Below are 18,689 nucleotides of genomic sequence, written 5' to 3'. Positions count from 1 at the left end.
TGTTCCATATGCTGTTGATATGCTCTGGAACATTTCATATGCCATTGATAAGCTCCGATATGTTTCATTTGTTATTGTTATGCTCCAAAACATTTCATTCGTTTCTGATATGCTCCAATTACTCTATGCCCCGTATGTTATGAACCAAATATGTATGATTGAAAGGACAATTGTGATTCTTCACCTAATGATATTATGTCTACGAATTCGTATATTCTGCCTCGTATTATGAAACTTTATCTCTTTGGAAATTGTCCTATTTTGATATGGATATGTTAGTCACTTGCTGAGCTCTATATGCTCACCCCATTTGTTGATAAATTTTTCAGGATAGCGTATCGCTTGCTTAAATGTTAAGATTGGGCTGAGGCAGTGGAAAGTTAGAAGATTTTGGGCAGATATGTGTTAGCATATATGTATTTATTGTATAAGCCACTCTGCATCTAATGAAATGTTGACGATGAATCTAAACCTGTGAATTTTGTGTAAGTTAAAGGATCCCTCATGTTTAGGATTTTGGAATGCTAAGTTAAATTCATGTAATGATACGAACTTATGGTAATCGTTGGTTTGGTGACTGCATAGACTTCCCCACTTGTGAAAGTATGTTGTGGTTATTATTTTGATGAGTTAAGTTCAGTTTGTTTGAATTATCGAGTGATGTGTGGGATGTTTATGAACTGCACAGGGTTATGAATTTGTAGACTATAGAGGTGAAATTTTTGATTTGAATGTTTTCTTAGTGACCTCAAATGTGTGTTTGGATCCTGGATTAGTTGTGATGAAAATTTTAAATATTGTCGATATTTGGAGGGGCGTGACAATTCCTAACAGTGGATTTCCCTTTGGTTTCATCAAAAAATTCTTAATATAAACTACTGATCTTTTATGTCCAATCTGCTGCACTTGAAATGCAGAATTCAAGCCGTATAGCACCATCTGTTTGATCTTGCTTTTGTGCTTTTTCTATCCAAATTTCTACGAAATTTTTATGACATCTTTGACACTTCCTAACAGTGGATTTCCTTTTGGTTTCATCGAAAAATTCTCAATATAAACTACTGATCTTTTATGTCCAATCTGCTGCACTCGAAAATCTATGCTGCAGAAAATTTCAGCTGCATATCGTTGCCTTAACCCATCTATTTGCAATCTTTTTTGAATGAAATTTCTTATACACTTCATAGATCATCTTGGCTTCCATCTAAGATTTATCTATTGTCACGTCCCGACAAAATATCGACAATATTTAAAATTTTCATTATAACTAACCTAGGATCCAAACACACATTTGAGGTCACTAAGAAAACATTCAGATCAAAATTTCACCTCTATAGTCTACAAATTCATAACCCTGTGCAGTTCATAAACATACCACACATCACTCGATCATTCATATAATCTGAACTCAACTCATCAAAATAATAACCACACATAAATTCACAAGTGGGGAAGTCTATGCAGTCACCAAATCAACGATTACCATAAGTTCATATCATTATATGAATTTAACTTAACATTCCAAAATCCTATACATGAGGGATCCTTTAACTTACACAAAATCCACAGGTTTAGATTCATTGTCACATTTCATTAGATGCAGAGTAGCTTATACAACAAACACATATATGCTAACAAAGATCTGCCCAAAATCTTCTAAACTTTCCACTACCTCAGCCCAATCTTAACATTTAAGCAAGCGATACGCTATCTTGAAAAATTTATCAACAAACAGGGAGAGCATAAAGAGCTCAGCAAGTGACTAACATATCCATATCAAAATAGTACAATTTCCAAAGAGATACAGTTTCAAAATACAAGGCAAAATGTACGATTTCGTAGACATAATATCATTAGGAGCAGAAACACAATTGTCCTTTCAATCTTACATATTTGGTTCATAACAAATAGGGCATAGAGTAGTTGGAGCATATCAGAAACAAAGGAAACATAACAGAGCTTATCAATGGCATATAAAATGTTCCGAAGCATATCAACGACATATGGAACATTTCGAAGCAAAATCATCAGTGAATGAAGCATTTCAGAGCATATCAAAAACAAATATCGTACAGAAGCTCAAACGTCGTCCTTGACATTGCAATCATATCATTCTTATCTAGAGCATGAACATAAACAACTCACCAAAACTCTAGATGTCATATCAAACATATAGAAGGTGTAGTGGGATCTCAGTCAGAATGTGATTCATCCATTTCTGAATGACCACCTGACAAAAGTCTCCCACGTCTGGGAGCTCCATCCACCCACGTCTAGGTGAAGTCAGAGGGGCCGGTAGAGCATCGCAGGCTCTAAGCACATACCCTTTACCATTTCTGGCAAAGGTCCAGAATATCCCACATAGCGGGACCCCACATAGCGGGCAATAAGCGCATACCCTTTACCATTTCTGGCAAAGGTCCAGACAATCCCACACACCAGAGTACAAGAGGGCAGTTTCAACAATAAGTAGTATATATTGGAAGCACACGCGGAACAACAAAACGTACATGTGCCTTTTTGAAACAATACGAAACAAAGAACAAATCTCTCACAAACGTATTCAGATTTGGAATGAAATGAAAACAAGAGTGTACAGGGATTCCAAGCAATCATATTTAGCTCAATTCTAATAAGAAGGTTAGATGAATTCAAATATCCAAAGGAATGGAACAGAATACGCGAAATCGACCAAAGCTCGATTTCGGACAGAATTCCAGTGGCACATCAAACAAATACTTCAGAATATCAATTATGCTCCAATACCCATAAGAAAGCTATGGTCAAACCATATATCAATCTATATTCTGATGGAACAAATTTCATATGAAACAGGGTTCCCAACACGGAGTTACCTTTGATTTGGTAACACAAGGTCAAAAACACAATCACTGTTTTGCAGAATTTATAGGGTCGGATTCAACAGATAATAGGGTAGGCAATTGAATTCCAAAATTTTCAAATTATTTGTTGAAAGAAATATTTTCAAGTCTAGTTTCAAATAAAATCAGTTTGGTACAAATCAGAATTTTCAACAGGGAGTTATAGGCATTTTAGTATCGACAGGTCAGAAATCTTGAACCCTGTTTTACAGGGTCTATAGGCTCATTTGAAACAGATGTTTGGATAAGTATTCGATGTCCAAAATCTACAAAATCAGAGTCAAATAGAAGATAATAGAGTCTAATTTCAAACAAATTAGTTCCTGCCTGAATTCACATTTTGTACTAAAACTTATAGCTGATACAGTGTATAAGGGTCAGTTTACCGAAAAAACTTCAGAATCCATGGTTCTTTGTCCAAAGAGAGACATATCAGTTTCTAAATAGAAATCCATCAATTTATTTTGAATCAACATAAAAACAGAGACTAAAACTTCTGTAGGATAGGGTTAGAACACTTGCCTTTGAGAATTTTGACCCGAAGTGAAAAGATTAAAGCAAGAACCCTAAAAACCCCAATTTTTTTCTTCTTCTTCTTCTTCTTCTTTCTTTCTTTCCCTGATCACCCACGAGCTGCCTTCTCTGCTTCCTTAAGAACGAAGGCAGAGAGGCTTAAACGGTTGAATTTGTCATTTTGTACGTTCTGCAGTTTAGTCCTTGTTTTTATCATATTCACGATTAGGTCCTTAGGGTTTACATATAGGTCCTCAGATTTTTTTTTTTTTTTTTTTGAACAGATCTCCCAAATCTTACAAATAAGTTACCTCTGATTCATACTCTATTTCTTTTGTAAATTTAAAATAAATGCTTACATTATCACCAGAAATTTATACGAAAATTCGGAAATGAGGGATGTTACACTCTCCCCCCCTTAAAAGAAAATTTTAGTCCTCTAAATTTATCGTACCTCTATCGATGAAATGACGGGGGTACACCTTCTTCATTTCCTCCTCTAGCTCCCAAGTTGTCTCCTCTCCAGAATGATGTCTCCAAATTACTTTCACCAAAGTGATGACCCGATTCCTTAGGATCTTTTCCTTTTTATCAACAATTTGAGTGGGCTCTTCCGCATAAGATAAATCTTTATCGATCTCCACCAGCTCATACTTAATGATGTGAGAAGGGTCATATATATACTTTCTAATCATCGAGACATGAAATATATCATGGACATGGCTCAATTCTGGTGGCAAGGCAATCTTGTAAGCGACAGAACCAACCCTCTCAAGAACCTAGGTCCAATAAATCTTGGGCTTAATTTTCCTTTCTTCCCAAACCTTATAATGCCTTTGGAAGGGGAGACTTTTAAGAATACAAAATCTTCAATTTCAAACTCAATGTCTCGTCTTCTATTGTCGGCATAACTCTTTTGACGACTCTGAGCAGTTTTTAACCTTTTCCTTATAACTTGAATTTTCTCGGTAGTTTCTTGTACCTTGTCCGGTGCTAACAGCTTTCTGTCACCAACTTCCTCCCAACATATAGGTGTTATGCACTTTCGCCCATATAAAGCTTCATAAGGAGCCATCTGAATACTTGAATGATAACTATTATTATACGTGAACTCAACAAGTGAAATATCCTTATCCCATTCACCTTTCCAATCCATAACATAGGCTCTAAGCAAATCCTCAAGTGTTTGAATTGTTCTTTCTGACTGACCATCAGTCTGAGGATGATATGCAGTACTAAACTTAACTTTAGTGCCCATCGACTCCTGCAATCTTCTCCAGAATCTAGAGAGAAATCTGGAGTCTCTATCAGAGATAATCTCCTTTGGAATACCATGAAGTCTTACTATTTCATTAACATATAAATCTGCAAGTCTATCAAGCGAATAAGTCATATTAATCGGTAGGAAATGCGTAGATTTTGTTAACCTATCAATGATAACCCAAATAACATCATGCTTCCTCGAGGTTCTGGGTAGTCCCGAAACAAAATCTATAGTAATACATTCCCATTTCCATTCAGGAATAACTAAAGGTTGCAACAACCCTCCAGGTCTTTGGTGTTCTACTTTAATTTGCTGACAAGTCAAACATTTTGAAACATACATTGCAATTTCCTTCTTCATGCCTTCCCACCAATAATGACCTTGAAGATCTCTATACATCTTAGTGCTCCCAGGGTGTAGGGTGTACTTTGAAGTATGACTTTCATTTAGGATTTGATTCTTGATATTTGGTTCATTTGGTACACATACTCTCTCCCTAAATCTCAATAGGCCATCCTTTGAAACTTGAAATTGTGGCTTCAATTCCTTTTCTACTTCACTCCTCAAGTAAATTAAATGTGGATCTCGTAATTGTCCTTCCTTAATTTGTTGAATAAGATCAGATTGCACTTGAATGGAGGCCATCAATATCATCGAGTCTTGCTCTTTCCTCAAAGCTTTCAAATCAAAATTTTCTTCTAATAACTTCCATTGCTTCATGACCAGACTAGCCATAAAACTTGTAGATTTCCTACTAAGTGCATCTGCTACAACATTTGCCTTGCCTGGGTAATAACGGATGACACAATCATAATCCTTCAGAAGTTCTATCCATCTTCGCTGCCTTATGTTTAAATCTTTCTGAGTGAAAATATATTTTAAACTCTTGTGATCAGTGAAGATTTCAAACTGTCGACCATACAAATAATGTCTCTAAATCTTTAGAGCAAAAATAATTGCTGCTAATTCCAAATCATGAGTTGGATAATTCAATTCATAACCTTTAAGTTGCCTAGAAGCATAAGTAATTACTCTCCCTTCCTGCATCAAAACACATCCTAGGCCCTTTCTTGAAGCATCAGTATATACTACAAATCCCTCAGTACCACTTGGAATAGTGAGAATAGGGGCACTAGTCAATCTTCTTTTTAACTCTTGAAAGCTTTGCTCACAGTCATCACCCTATACAAATTTCATATTCTTCTTAGTGAGTTTGGTGAGAGGTTGAGCAATTCGAGAAAATCCCTCCACAAATCTCCTGTAATAACCTGCCATGCCCAAGAAACTTCTAACCTCTGTTACATTTGTTGGTACTTCCCATTCAACTACAGCTTCTATTTTCCTTGGATCAACAGATATACTCTTCCCTGAAATCACATGGCCTAAGAAAGCAACTTCATTCAACCAAAATTCACATTTGCTGAACTTCGCATACAACTTCTTTTCTCTTAGTATGGACAATACATCTGCAGGGGCATTTCCTCATGCTCCTGATTACTCTTTGAATACACCAATATGTCATCAATAAATACAATTACACAGATATCCAAGAGCGGTTGAAATATCCTATTCATTAGTTCCATAAAAGCTGCAGGGGCATTTGTCAAACCAAAAGGCATCACTAAGAATTCATAATGACCATATCGAGTTCTGAAAGCTGTTTTTGAAATATCCTCCTCCTTGATCTTCAACTGATAGTAACCTGACCTCAGGTCAATCTTAGAGAATACTTGTGCACCCTGCAGTTGATCAAACAAATCATCAATTCTAGGTATGGGGTATTTGTTTTTTATGGTCACCTGATTCAACTATCTATAATCAATACAAAGCCTCAATGTTTCATCCTTCTTCTTCACTAATAGTACCGGAGCACCCCATGGGGATACACTGGGTCGTATGAAACCCTTATCTATTAATTGTATTTGCTTCTTTAACTCTTCTAGCTCGAGTGGTGCCATTCTGTAGGGAGGCTTAAATATTGGGGTTGTACTGGGGACTAGATCAATAGCAAATTCGCCCTCTCTATCTAGAGGTAAACCAGGCAAGTCATCTGGAAATACATCAGGGAATTCTTTGACCACTGAAATTTCATCTAGGTGGGTTTCCTGATTTGAATGCTCCTTTACACACACCATATAACAAGAACAACCTTTCTGCATAAGACGATAAACTTGAAGTGCTGATATCAAGCAAGGAGGCAAATCATGCTTAATGCCCTCAAAGAAAAATATAGGCTGATCTGGCATGCAGAAATTAATTATTTTTTTGTAACAATCAATACTAGCGTGATGAGAAGATAACCAATCCATGCCAAGTATAATATCAAAACCCTGGATCTCTAGGAGAATCAAATCAGCAAGGAGTTCGTGGTCTCCAATAGAGATCAAACAAGATGGGTAGACCAAGTTTGTTGCCAATGAATCTCCAACAGCAGTTGTTACATATAACATATAATCCAGGGGTTTAGGTAGAATATCCAAGTGACAAGCAAAGTATTGTGAAACAAAAGATAAGTTGGAGCCGGGATCAAACAAAACTTTTGCATTTCTTTTAGAAACATGAAGAATACCTTCCACCACTGATTTAGAAGCTTTAGAATCTTGTTCAGTGATAGCGTACACTCTAGCATGAGCTGAGGGTCTAGGAGACAGTGGCTCTTTCTTCCTGTTTAGTGGGCAATCTCTTAATTGATGATCTAGCTTTTCACAACCAAAACATGCTCCAGTCACCCGAAAACACTGACTTGTTTCATGATTTAATCCACATTTTGCACATGACTGAGTCCTCCACAATGGTTTCCTTTTCTCAAATCCAGATGTCATAAACCTCTTGTTACTATCTTCATATTCATTTTCTCTCCTGCTTTTGCTAGTAAATTTGTCCCTTTTGTTCTTGCCAATGATTTCTTGAATTTCCTCCATGTCTCTTTCAATTTTCAAAGCTCTTTCTACCGTATCAGCATATGTTTGAAATTTTAAAGCTGACATTCGGCTTCTTATTGCTGGCCGTAATCCCCTTTCAAACCTTCTTGCTTTTCTAGATTCATCATCAGTCATATGTGTGGCAAACCTGGAGAGCTCAGTAAATTTAGATTCATACTTTGTAACCGTCATACTTCCCTGGATAAGATTCAAGAACTCCAATTCTTTTTGCTCTCTCATACAATCTGGAAAATATTTTTCGTTAAACTTTTCTTGGAATAACTTCCATGTCATTGGCTCATATTTGATTTCAGACATCCTCTTAATCATCCTCCACCAGTGTTCAGCTTCTCCTTCCAGCATAAAGGTGGCAAGAAAAACCTTTCGATCATCAGGGTAATTTAAAGCATCAAATATTTTCTCTATCTGCATCATCCATTGTTCTGCCACCATTGGATCAGACTCACCACTAAAACTGGGAGGACTAAGCTTCTTAAACTGTCCAATTCCCAACCCCGTCTGGTTTGATGTCTCTGTTCCATCATTACTTCCTTGTTGGACAGGTTGTTGTTGTTGTTGCATCACTTGTGCCATGGTCTCTAAAGTCCACATAATACCACTCAATTGATCAGCAGTAGATGCAACAGGAGAACCAGATGATCTCGTCATCCTCGCTTCCTAAAACATCAAAAGAACATTTTCTTTGATCAATCTCTAATGATAGTCAATAAACCTCAAATAAAGATAATATTCTTAGTGATTCTCAAATCATGCTCTGATACCACCTCTGTCACATCCCGACAAAATATCGACAATATTTAAAATTTTCATCATAACTAACCCAGGATCCAAACACACATTTGAGGTCACTAAGAAAACATTCAGATCAAAATTTCACCTCTATAAATTCATAACCCTGTGCAGTTCATAAACATACCACACATCACTCGATAATTCATATAATCTGAACTCAACTCATCAAAATAATAACCACACATAAATTCACAAGTGGGGAAGTCTATGCAGTCACCAAATCAACGATTACCATAAGTTCATATCATTACATGAATTTAACTTAACATTCCAAAATCCTATACATGAGGGATCCTTTAACTTACACAAAATCCACAGGTTTAGATTCATCGTCACATTTCATTAGATGCAGAGGAGCTTATACAACAAACACATATATGCTAACAAAGATCTGCCCAAAATCTTCTAAACTTTCCACTGACTCAGCCCAATCTTAACATTTAAGCAAGTGATACGCTATCCTGAAAAATTTATCAACAAACGGGGTGAGCATAAAGAGCTCAGCAAGTGACTAACATATCCAAATCAAAATAGTACAATTTCCAAAGAGATACAGTTTCAAAATACAAGGCAAAATGTACGATTTCGTAGATATAATATCATTAGGAGCAAAAACACAATTGTCCTTTCAATCTTACATATTTGGTTCATAACAGATAGGGCATAGAGTAATTGGAGCCATATCAGAAACAAAGGAAACATAACAGAGCTTATCAATGGCATATAAAATGTTCCGAAGCATATCAACGACATATGGAACATTTCGAAACAAAATCATCAGTGAATGAAGCATTTCAGAGCATATCAAAAACAAATATCATACAGAAGCTCAAACGTCGTCCTTGACGTTGCAATCATATCATTCTTATCCAGAGCATGAACAGAAACAACTCACCAAAACTCTGGATGTCATATCAAACATATAGAAGGTGTAGTGGGATCTCAGTCAGAATGTGATTCATCCATTTCTGAATGACCACCTGACAAAAGTCTCCCACGTCTGGGAGCTCCATCCACCCACTCCTAGGTGAAGTCAGAGGAGCCGACAGAGCATCGCAGGCTCTAAGCACATACCCTTTACCATTTCTGGCAAAGGTCCAGAATATCCCACATAGCGGGACCCCACATAGCGGGCAATAAGCGCATACCCTTTACCATTTCTGGCAAAGGTCCAGAATATCCCACATAGCGGGACCCCACATAGTGGGCAATAAGCGCATACCCTTTACCATTTCTGGCAAAGGTCCAGACAATCCCACACACCAGAGTACAAGAGGGCAGTTTCAACAATAAGTAGCATATATTGGAAGCACACGCGGAACAACAAAACGTACATGTGCCTTTTTGAAACAATACGAAACAAAGAACAAATCTCTCACAAACGTATTCAGATTTGGAATGAAATGAAAACAAGAGTGTACAGGGATTCCAAGCAATCATATTTAGCTCAATTCCAATAAGAAGGTTAGACGAATTCAAATATCCAAAGGAATGGAACAGAATACGCGAAATCGACCAAAGCTCGATTTCGGACAGAATTCCAGTGGCACATCAAACAAATACTTCAGAATATCAATTATGCTCCAATACCCATAAGGAAGCTATGGTCGAACCATATATCAATCTATATTCTGATGGAACAAATTTCATATGAAACAGGGTTCCCAACACGGAGTTACCTTTGATTTGGTAACACAAGGTCAAAAACACAATCACTGTTTTGCAGAATTTATAGGGTCGGATTCAACAGATAATAGGGTAGGCAATTGAATTCCAAAATTTTCAAATTATATGTCAAAAGAAAGATTTTCAAGTCTAGTTTCAAATAAAATCAGTTTGGTACAAGTCAGAATTTTCAGCAGGGAGTTATAGGCATTTTAGTATCGATAGTTCAGAAATCTTGAACCCTGTTTTACAGCGTCTATAGGCTCATTTGAAACAGATGTTTGGGTAAGTATTCGGTGTCCAAAATCTACAAAATCAGTGTCAAATGGAAGATAATAGAGTCTAATTTCAAACAAATTAGTTCCTGCCTGAATTCACATTTTGTACTAAAACTTATAGCTGATACAGTGTATAAGAGTCAGTTTACCGAAAAAACTTCAGAATCCATGGTTCTATGTCCAAAGAGAGACATATCAGTTTCTAAATAGAAATCCATCAATTTATTTTAAATCAACATAAAAACAGAGACTAAAACTTCTGTAGGATGGGGTTAGAACACTTGCCTTTGAGAATTTTGACCCAAAGTGAAAAGATTAAAGCAAGAACCCTAAAAACCCCAATTTTTTTTTTTTTCTTCTTCTTCTTCTTCTTCTTCTTCTTCTTTCTTTCTTTCCCTGATCATCCACGAGCTGCCTTCTCTGCTTCCTTAAGAACGAAGGCAGAGAGGCTTAAACGGTGGATTTTGTCATTTTGTGCGTTCTGCAGTTTAGTCCTTGTTTTTATCATATTCACGATTAGATCCTTAGGGTTTACATATAGGTCCTCAGATTTTTTTTTTTTTTTTTGAACAGATTTCCCAAATCTTACAAATAAGTTACCTCTGATTCATACTCTATTTCTTTTGTCAATTTAAAAATAAATGCTTACATTATCACCAGAAATTTATACGAAAATTCGGAAATGAGGGATGTTACATCTATTAAGAAATTCATCTTTAAAAACAATTTTATGTTGCTACAAATTTTCATCATAACCCGCTGAAATTTTTTGACGACAATTCTGCAATTGCAACTTGCACCAATTTCTTTGCTGTTATACTGCCGAAATTTTCTTGATTAAATTAGATATCCTTGCTGTCATATAAACTGTGATTTTGCTTTCAATTCTCTCCTCAATTCTCTCAAGTTTTTGGTAGAAATTATGTCGAGAAACCGTTGTTTCTTCGACGACAATTCTACTCTTACAAGACAGCACATACTTGCTGCAACTCCCATGGATTTCTATCAAACCTTTGCTACTATATACCACAAATCCAAAACTTTCATCCACAGCCCTAAAACTCTACCAAACCACACCCTCAAACTGCACCCAAAATAGCCACAAAACAAGCCTAAACCGCAGCCTACATCCACCAATCCACCAACCCTTTCAACCATCACTTCTCTCAACCTATACATGCCTTTAACCCAACAACAAAAAAGAGATCTTAACATCATAGATTTGGGAGCATATACTATGGCATATAAGGAGGCAATCAATGCTAAATTCGAAGCTTTGGAGGCGCGAATGGAGGATAAGATTCGGATGCTCTTTACCGAACTCAGATTGGGCCGACCACTAAGCCCGAAGAAATCATATCAAGGAGAGAGCTTTACCTAATCACACCAAGCCCGAAGAGATGACTTCCAAGGGAGAGGAGGCTATATGACTGACTCCAACTATCCATGCATGAGAGTGGACTTCCCTAGATGGGAAGAAGGAGACCCGATTGGTTGGATCTCGCGCGCGGAGCGATATTTTCGGTACCACAAAACCGCGGATGCATCTATGGTGAAAATTGCAGCTATACATCTTGAAGGGGATGCTATACAGTGGTTTGACTGGTTTGAATATACTTATGGAGTCCTTTCATGGCGACAATTTAAAGAAGGACTGCTGATCCGCTTCAGACCAACCGATTACGAGAATATTGACGGACAACTAGCAAAGATCCGACAAACCTCCACCATTCAAGAGTACCAAACCAAGTTTGAAAGATTATCTAATCAAACTCATGATTGGTCTCAAAAACAGCTATTGAGGACCTTCATTGAGGGCTTGAAGCCGGTGATCCGAGGAGAAGTTAAAGCGCGACAACCGTATACACTTATGGCAGCCATCTCTTTCGCACGACATCAAGAGAAGCAATTGAACAATGAAGCTCGGAGGACTAGGGTCGCTCCTCAACCAGTAATATTGAAGCCCTCAGTCCCCCCTACTGTCGACCAAGTCCCTACACCAAAGAGGTTATCAAGAGAAGAGCTTCGGGAGCAATATGCGAAGGGGTTATGTTGGCATTGTGACGAGCCATGGAGCCGTGAGCATCGCTGTAGTAAAGGAGGACTTCTTATGATTGAACCGATAGAAGAAGAGGTCATTGAACATTCAGATATATTTGACGAACCGCGCAACCTTCCTCTTACCCGTCGGCATGATCATTGTATAACGATTCTTCCAAGCAAATCTCCAGCAAATGCTCAGCCATATCAGTATCCACATCTCCAGAAGGATGAAATAGAAAGGATTGTAAAAGAGATGCTCAAAAAAGGAGTTATTCGGCCATGTTGCAGCACCTACTCTTCACCGGTGCTCCTTATACGAAAGAAGGATGGAATATGGTGATTATGTGTTGATTACCGAGCTCTCAATGGCATAACCATCAAGGATAAATACCCTATTCCAGTAGTAGATGAGTTGCTAAGGGAGCACAAATCTTCACAAAGCTGGACCTTCGATCCGGGTATCATCAAATACGAGTATGCGAAGAAGACATACCGAAAACCACCTTTTGAATACACAACAACCACTATGAATTTTTGCTTTCTTCAAAAGAAGGTGGAATATCTTTGGCATATCATATCAGAGGAAGGTGTGACAATGGACCCCTTCAAAATTTAAGCAATGCAAAACTGGCCTACCCCAAGGAACGTAAAATTGCTACATGGCTTTCTGGGTTTAACAGGCTACTACTGCAAGTTCGTGAAAAACTATGGCGAGATCAGTGCACCACTTACTTCCTTACTAAAAAAAAGATGTCTTCCAATGGTCGGACAGAGCCTCCGCTGCCTTCGACAAACTTAAGGAAGCCATGATGACGACGCTGGTGCTAACACTACCAGATTTTAACCGACCCTTCATTATTGAGGTCGACACATCTGGAGTCGGAATTGGAGTCATTCTCATGCAAGATGGTCGACCACTCGCATACACTAGCAAGGCATTATCTCCCTCCAATCAAAATAAGTCAACATATGATAAGGAGATGCTTGCCATTGTGCGTACAGCAACGAGGTGGAGACCCTACTTGATTAGTCGACGATTTCAAATTAAAACCGACCATAAAAGCCTCAAGTACTTTTTGGAGCGAAAGATACCATCCCCTGAGCAGCAAAAATGGGTAACAAAACTTCTTGGATTTGATTTTGAAATAACTTACAAAAAGGGGAAAGAGAATTTTCTTGCAGATGCGCTTTCGCAGCTACCCGAGCAAGTTGAAGTTTCGGCCGTTTCACTTCCGACCAGCGACTTCTTTGAGGATATTAAGATGGAATGGCAGGAAGATTCAGATACTAGTAAGATTATAAAAAAATTGGAGGAAGCACCAAGCCCTATGGCTCATTACAATTGGGACTCAAAAGAATTACACTATAAGGGACGCATTGTGCTTATGATAAATTCTACTTGCATCTTCATGAGCAGATTTTGGACAAAGTTATTCCATATGCAGGGTACTAAATTGAAAAGGAGTATGACATATCACCCACAAACCAACAGCCAGACAGAAATTTTAAATAGGTGCTTGGAGACAGCCCAAAGCCATCCACCAAATATGACTATCCAAAGAGAACTCCAGACCCAGCCAAGTGCCATTATTGATCGACGGATCGTGACTCGACGACGACGACCCACTAATGAAGTGCTAATACAGTGGGCGAACCTACCAATAGAAGATGCCACTTGGGAGAACTATGACGACATAAAGATCAAATTTCCAGAATTCATGAATTATCAGCCTCGAGGACAAGGCTGATTTGAAGAGGGCGGGTCTGTTAGGACTCTAGCTTGGAGAGTCCTAATTGAGAGGGACATTCTATTAGGGCTCTAGCTAGGAGAGTCCTAATTGAGAGGGGCATTCATGTAGGAGGTTTTTTCTTATAGAAGAATTAGGAGTTGTAAGGGAATAGGAGTCTTGAGTAGGAGTCCTATTAGGAGTTAGTTAGAAGTAAGAGTCTTAAGTAGGAGTTCTATTAGGAGTTAGGGTTTAGAAGCCCTATAAATAGCCATGTATTCCTTCTCTTTTGATAAGCAATAAATGAATCTTTTCGCCTTTGAGCAGCAACTTGGAGGGAGGAACCCCTATAGAGTTCCACGGAGGCCGATCCCCTAAAGAGATCAACCCCAAGTTTAGAATCTGCAAGGGTTCTATCAACTTCCCAGGGGGTTACCCATCCTAGTACTACTCTCGCCCAAGCACGCTTAACTTCGGAGTTCTGATGGGATCCGGTGATTTAGTGCTGGTATGATTGCACTGGTTTCGGGTGCTTCATCCCTCACCTATGTGCACGTCGCGGCTGGCGCATCAACGTCCGAAGCCTCTTGCCCGTCACGAAACCGTCGGCGCTTTCTCGAATGATCGCGAAATCCCTATTGCAAGCTCCCTTTGAGCCCCAGCCCATCGACTGCGTATTGGTCACGGCAAGCTCGCGCCGAAACCATCGGCACTTTCTCGAACGATCTAGGAATCGCTATTGCGACCCAAATCCGGAAAGCTCTCTCCGAGCCCCATGATACTGACTGCGTAGCGGTCATAGCAAATTCCGTGCCCCAAAACAATCGTCTCGGAGGTCTACGGGAGATGTTTCGCATCTCGGGAAGCAAAAAGGAGTGCAACACGAGGACTTCCCAGGGGGTCACCCATCTTAGTACTACTCTTGCCCAAGCACGTTTAACTTCGGAGTTCTGATGGGATCCGGTGCTTTAGTGCTGGTATGATCGCACCGGTTTCGGGTGCTTCGTCCCTCGCCTATCTACACGTCGCGGTCGGCGCATCAACGTCCGGAGCCTCTTGCCCGTCACGAAATCGTCGGCGCTTTCTCGAACGATCACGAAATCCCTATTGCAAGCTCTCTCCGAGCCCTAGCCCATCGACCGCGTATCGGTCACGGCAAGCTCGCGCCGAAACCATCGGCACTTTCTCGAACGATCTCGGAATCGCTGTTGCGACCCAAATCCGGAAAGCTCTTTCCGAGCCCCATGATACTGACTGCGTAGTGGTCACGGCAAATTCCGTGCCCCAAAACAATCGTCTCGGAGGTCTACGGGAGATGTTTCGCATCTCGGGAAGCAAAAAGGAGTGAAACACGAGGACTTCCGAGGGGGTCACCCATCCTAGTACTACTCTCGCCCAAGCACGCTTAACTTCGGAGTTTTGATGGGATCCGGTGCTTTAGTGCTGGTATGATCGCACCAGTTTTGAGATCTAGGGCGACCATTGTAGCGGCGACGACACAGTAGCGGCGGCCAGATCTAGGGCGACCACTGCAATGGCGACGACACTGTAGCGGCGGCCAGATCTTGGGCGACCACTGTAGCGGCGACGACACTGTAGCGGCGGCCAGATCTCCCTAGGGCGATCTGACTCCTGCAGCATCGGCTTTCTCCCATGGGCGACGGGCGACGACACTGTAGCGGAGATCTGATTTCCTGCAGCGTCGGCTGTTTCCCAAGGGCGATGGTACTGTAGCGGCGGCGACGACACTGTAGCAGCGACGGTACTGTAGTGACGACGACACTGTAGCGGCGACGAGATCTCCCTAGGGCGATCTGACTCCTGTAGCATTGGCTTTCTCCCACGGGTGACTATACTATAGCAACGATTTGATCTCCCTTACTGTAGTGGTGATCGGATCTCCTGCAGCGTCGGCTTCTCCCCAAGGGCGACGATACTATAGCGGCGACCAGATCTCTCTAGGGCGACAGTACTGTATCGGCGATCTGATATACTGCGACGGTGGCTTTTCCCTATGGAGACGATTTTATAGCCGCGACCAGAAGAGGGATCAAACATGGCAGCGACGGCCCCTAGGGCTGGCGACGGTGACGGGAGGGTTGATACGATGGTAAGACTCCCTACCGTTACCCCTCAATTGGCTCCTCCTCCATATCCTCTCCAGAGAGAAACTCCTTCGACGAAACAGCATCGAAGTAGGTCGCGCTCTAGATCGCGGCAGCCTGCCCTCATTTCCAGTGACCCTAGGCCTTGGACTAGCCTCTTCAAGGCTCCGATTGGAAGTCCGGATCTAAGCTTGGAATTCTTTACTCCAGAAGTTCAGGCTGATAAGAAGATTGCTGTATATGAGACTGCTGATTCAGCAGAGCTTATTGAGACATGGTCTATGGCGATTGTTGGCTATGTGGTAGGTCTCAAAACATCTTATTTCCCACTATCATCATTTATCAAAACTCGATGGGGAATATCGTCATTTGATCTTCATATGATTCTACGACTATTCGCGGCCATCTCCTGATGTCCGTTTGGAGTTAGATAGCCTACAGTCTATTCCATTATGGGTATCCTTTCAAGGTCTTCCTCTACATCTTTGGAGTCGACGTTTTATTGCAAAGTTATGCAGCACTCTGGGACAGCCACTCTACATCGATAAAGCAACAGCTGCTCAAGGTGCAGCTAACAGAAAAATAATGGCTCGACTTGATAGGTGTTTGATTAATCATGAATGGTTAAAAGTTTTCCCAGATTCACTTCTTGAGTATGGTGCTCCTTTGTTTTCTGACCATTCTTTAATGTATATACACGCAGACAAAGCGACACCAAGAGGCAAGAAACCGTTTAGATTCTTTAACATGTGGAGTACTCATCCTCAATTTCTTGATGTTATCAGATCTGCTTGGAATGTTAACGTGCATGGATCCCCCCCTTACATCTTATGTCAAAAGCTCAAAGCCTGTAAAGCAGCACTAAAGGAGTGGAATACAAATACCTTTGGCAATATTACCACCACAGTTCAATTTTGCAGGAAGGAACTAATGTCATTGCAACATGAGCTGCAACTTCAGCCAAATGATGAGAATATTATCTACAAAGAGACAGAAGCTAGAAATAACTTCATGCAAGCCTTAAAACAGGAGGAAAGTTTTGCAAAGCAGAAGTCTCGACAGCATTGGCTTACACTAGGAGATTCCAATACTAAATTTTTCTATGCTTCAATTGCTACTCGAAGGGCTGTTAACTGTATCAGCAAATGCAGAGACAAAGATGATAATCTTATTGAGAATTTAGATGAGGTTAAAGCACACACAGAGCAATTTTTTTATTCCTTACTCAATCAAGCTGGGAAAACTAATAACATTCATGTGGAGCCGACTAGAAAACTTGATTCGGAAGCTATTTCAATCCTCAATGCCCCAATTACAGACGACGAAATTGTATGTGTTGTCTTTAAGTCACCAAAGCACAAAAGCCCAGGTCCAGATGGATTTCCAGCTGAATTTTACCAAACTGCTTGGTCTATTATTGGAAATGATGTGATCAAGGCTTGCCAACATTTTTTCTCTTCAGGTCAAATTCTTAGAGAGATGAATTGTACTTTTATTTCTTTAATCCCGAAGAATGCAGGGGCAGATTCACTAGAGAACTATCGACCCATATCATTATGCAACTTTATTTACAAGATCATCTCCAAAGTATTGGCAAATAGAATGCAAAAGGTAATACACAAGATCATTAGCCCAAATCAAGCTGCTTTCATCAAAGGGAGAAGTATGTATCATAACATTTTGCTTGCTAATGACTTGGTCAAAGATTTGCATTCAAAAGCAAGAGGGACAAAAATATGTTTTAAAGCTGATTTACGGAAAGCCTTTGATTCAGTTAATAGGAAATTTATCTATAAGATGCTCCTCGATATGAACTTCCCACAGCAATAGGTTAATTGGATTCAATCTTGCCTGGAAACTCCAAAGTTTTCGATACTCTTTAATGGCTCACCTATTGGTTTTTTTGGGAGCACGAATGGCATCCGACAAGGTGATCCACTCTCTCCGTATCTCTTTACTATTGCGATGGAAGGACTTAGCTGTATGTTGGAACATGCAGCCTTAAATGGCAGCATTAAGGTACCCAATGCTGGCTCTATTCATATATCACATATAACATTTGCAGATGATTTACTTATCTTTCTCCTAAATGATCCAACTTCAGTAAAGAACCTGGCTACTATTATGAATGACTTTGGTATGGTTTCTGGACTTCAGATAAATCATGCGAAAAGTAAAGTATATATGAGCCCTTACGTTGAGGATAAGGACTTTATTGCACAAACTTTGGGGGTTAGTGAAGGAAGCCTACCAGTTCCTTATTTGGGTCTCCCGCTCATATCCACATGCATTCACAAAACCCACTGTCAGCCTATCCTGCAAAAAATAAAGAATAGAATTTCTTCTTGGAAAAATAGGCTCCTATCAAAAGCAGGACGACTCGAACTCATCCGTTCTGTATTGCACTCCTACTCTATATATTGGTGTAATGCATTTCTTTTGCCTGCTGGACTTCTCCAAGATATTGAACGGTTATTA

General features: G+C 39.8%; 2 non-coding genes and 1 pseudogene across 2 annotated transcripts; all 3 read right to left on the bottom strand.

Annotated features, from left to right (window-relative positions):
• Positions 1-14,510: 14,510 nt before the first annotated feature.
• Positions 14,511-14,628, bottom strand: LOC135592544 (5S ribosomal RNA; annotated as a pseudogene).
• Positions 14,629-14,978: 350 nt separating this feature from the next.
• Positions 14,979-15,097, bottom strand: LOC135593614 (5S ribosomal RNA). The gene has a single exon (XR_010479732.1). It is a non-coding gene; the product is annotated as a 5S ribosomal RNA (ribosomal RNA).
• A 350-nt stretch (positions 15,098-15,447) lies between these two features.
• On the bottom strand, positions 15,448-15,566 carry LOC135590218 (5S ribosomal RNA). The gene has a single exon (XR_010477630.1). It is a non-coding gene; the product is annotated as a 5S ribosomal RNA (ribosomal RNA).
• Between the last annotated feature and the right edge of the window lie 3,123 nt (positions 15,567-18,689).

The sequence above is a fragment of the Musa acuminata genome, chromosome BXJ1-1 (assembly GCF_036884655.1).
Source record: "Musa acuminata AAA Group cultivar baxijiao chromosome BXJ1-1, Cavendish_Baxijiao_AAA, whole genome shotgun sequence".
In the NCBI taxonomy this organism is placed as follows: domain Eukaryota; kingdom Viridiplantae; phylum Streptophyta; class Magnoliopsida; order Zingiberales; family Musaceae; genus Musa; species Musa acuminata.
The sequence above is the reverse complement of the archived record's forward strand: the minus strand, read 5'-3'. Positions and strand labels throughout refer to the sequence as shown.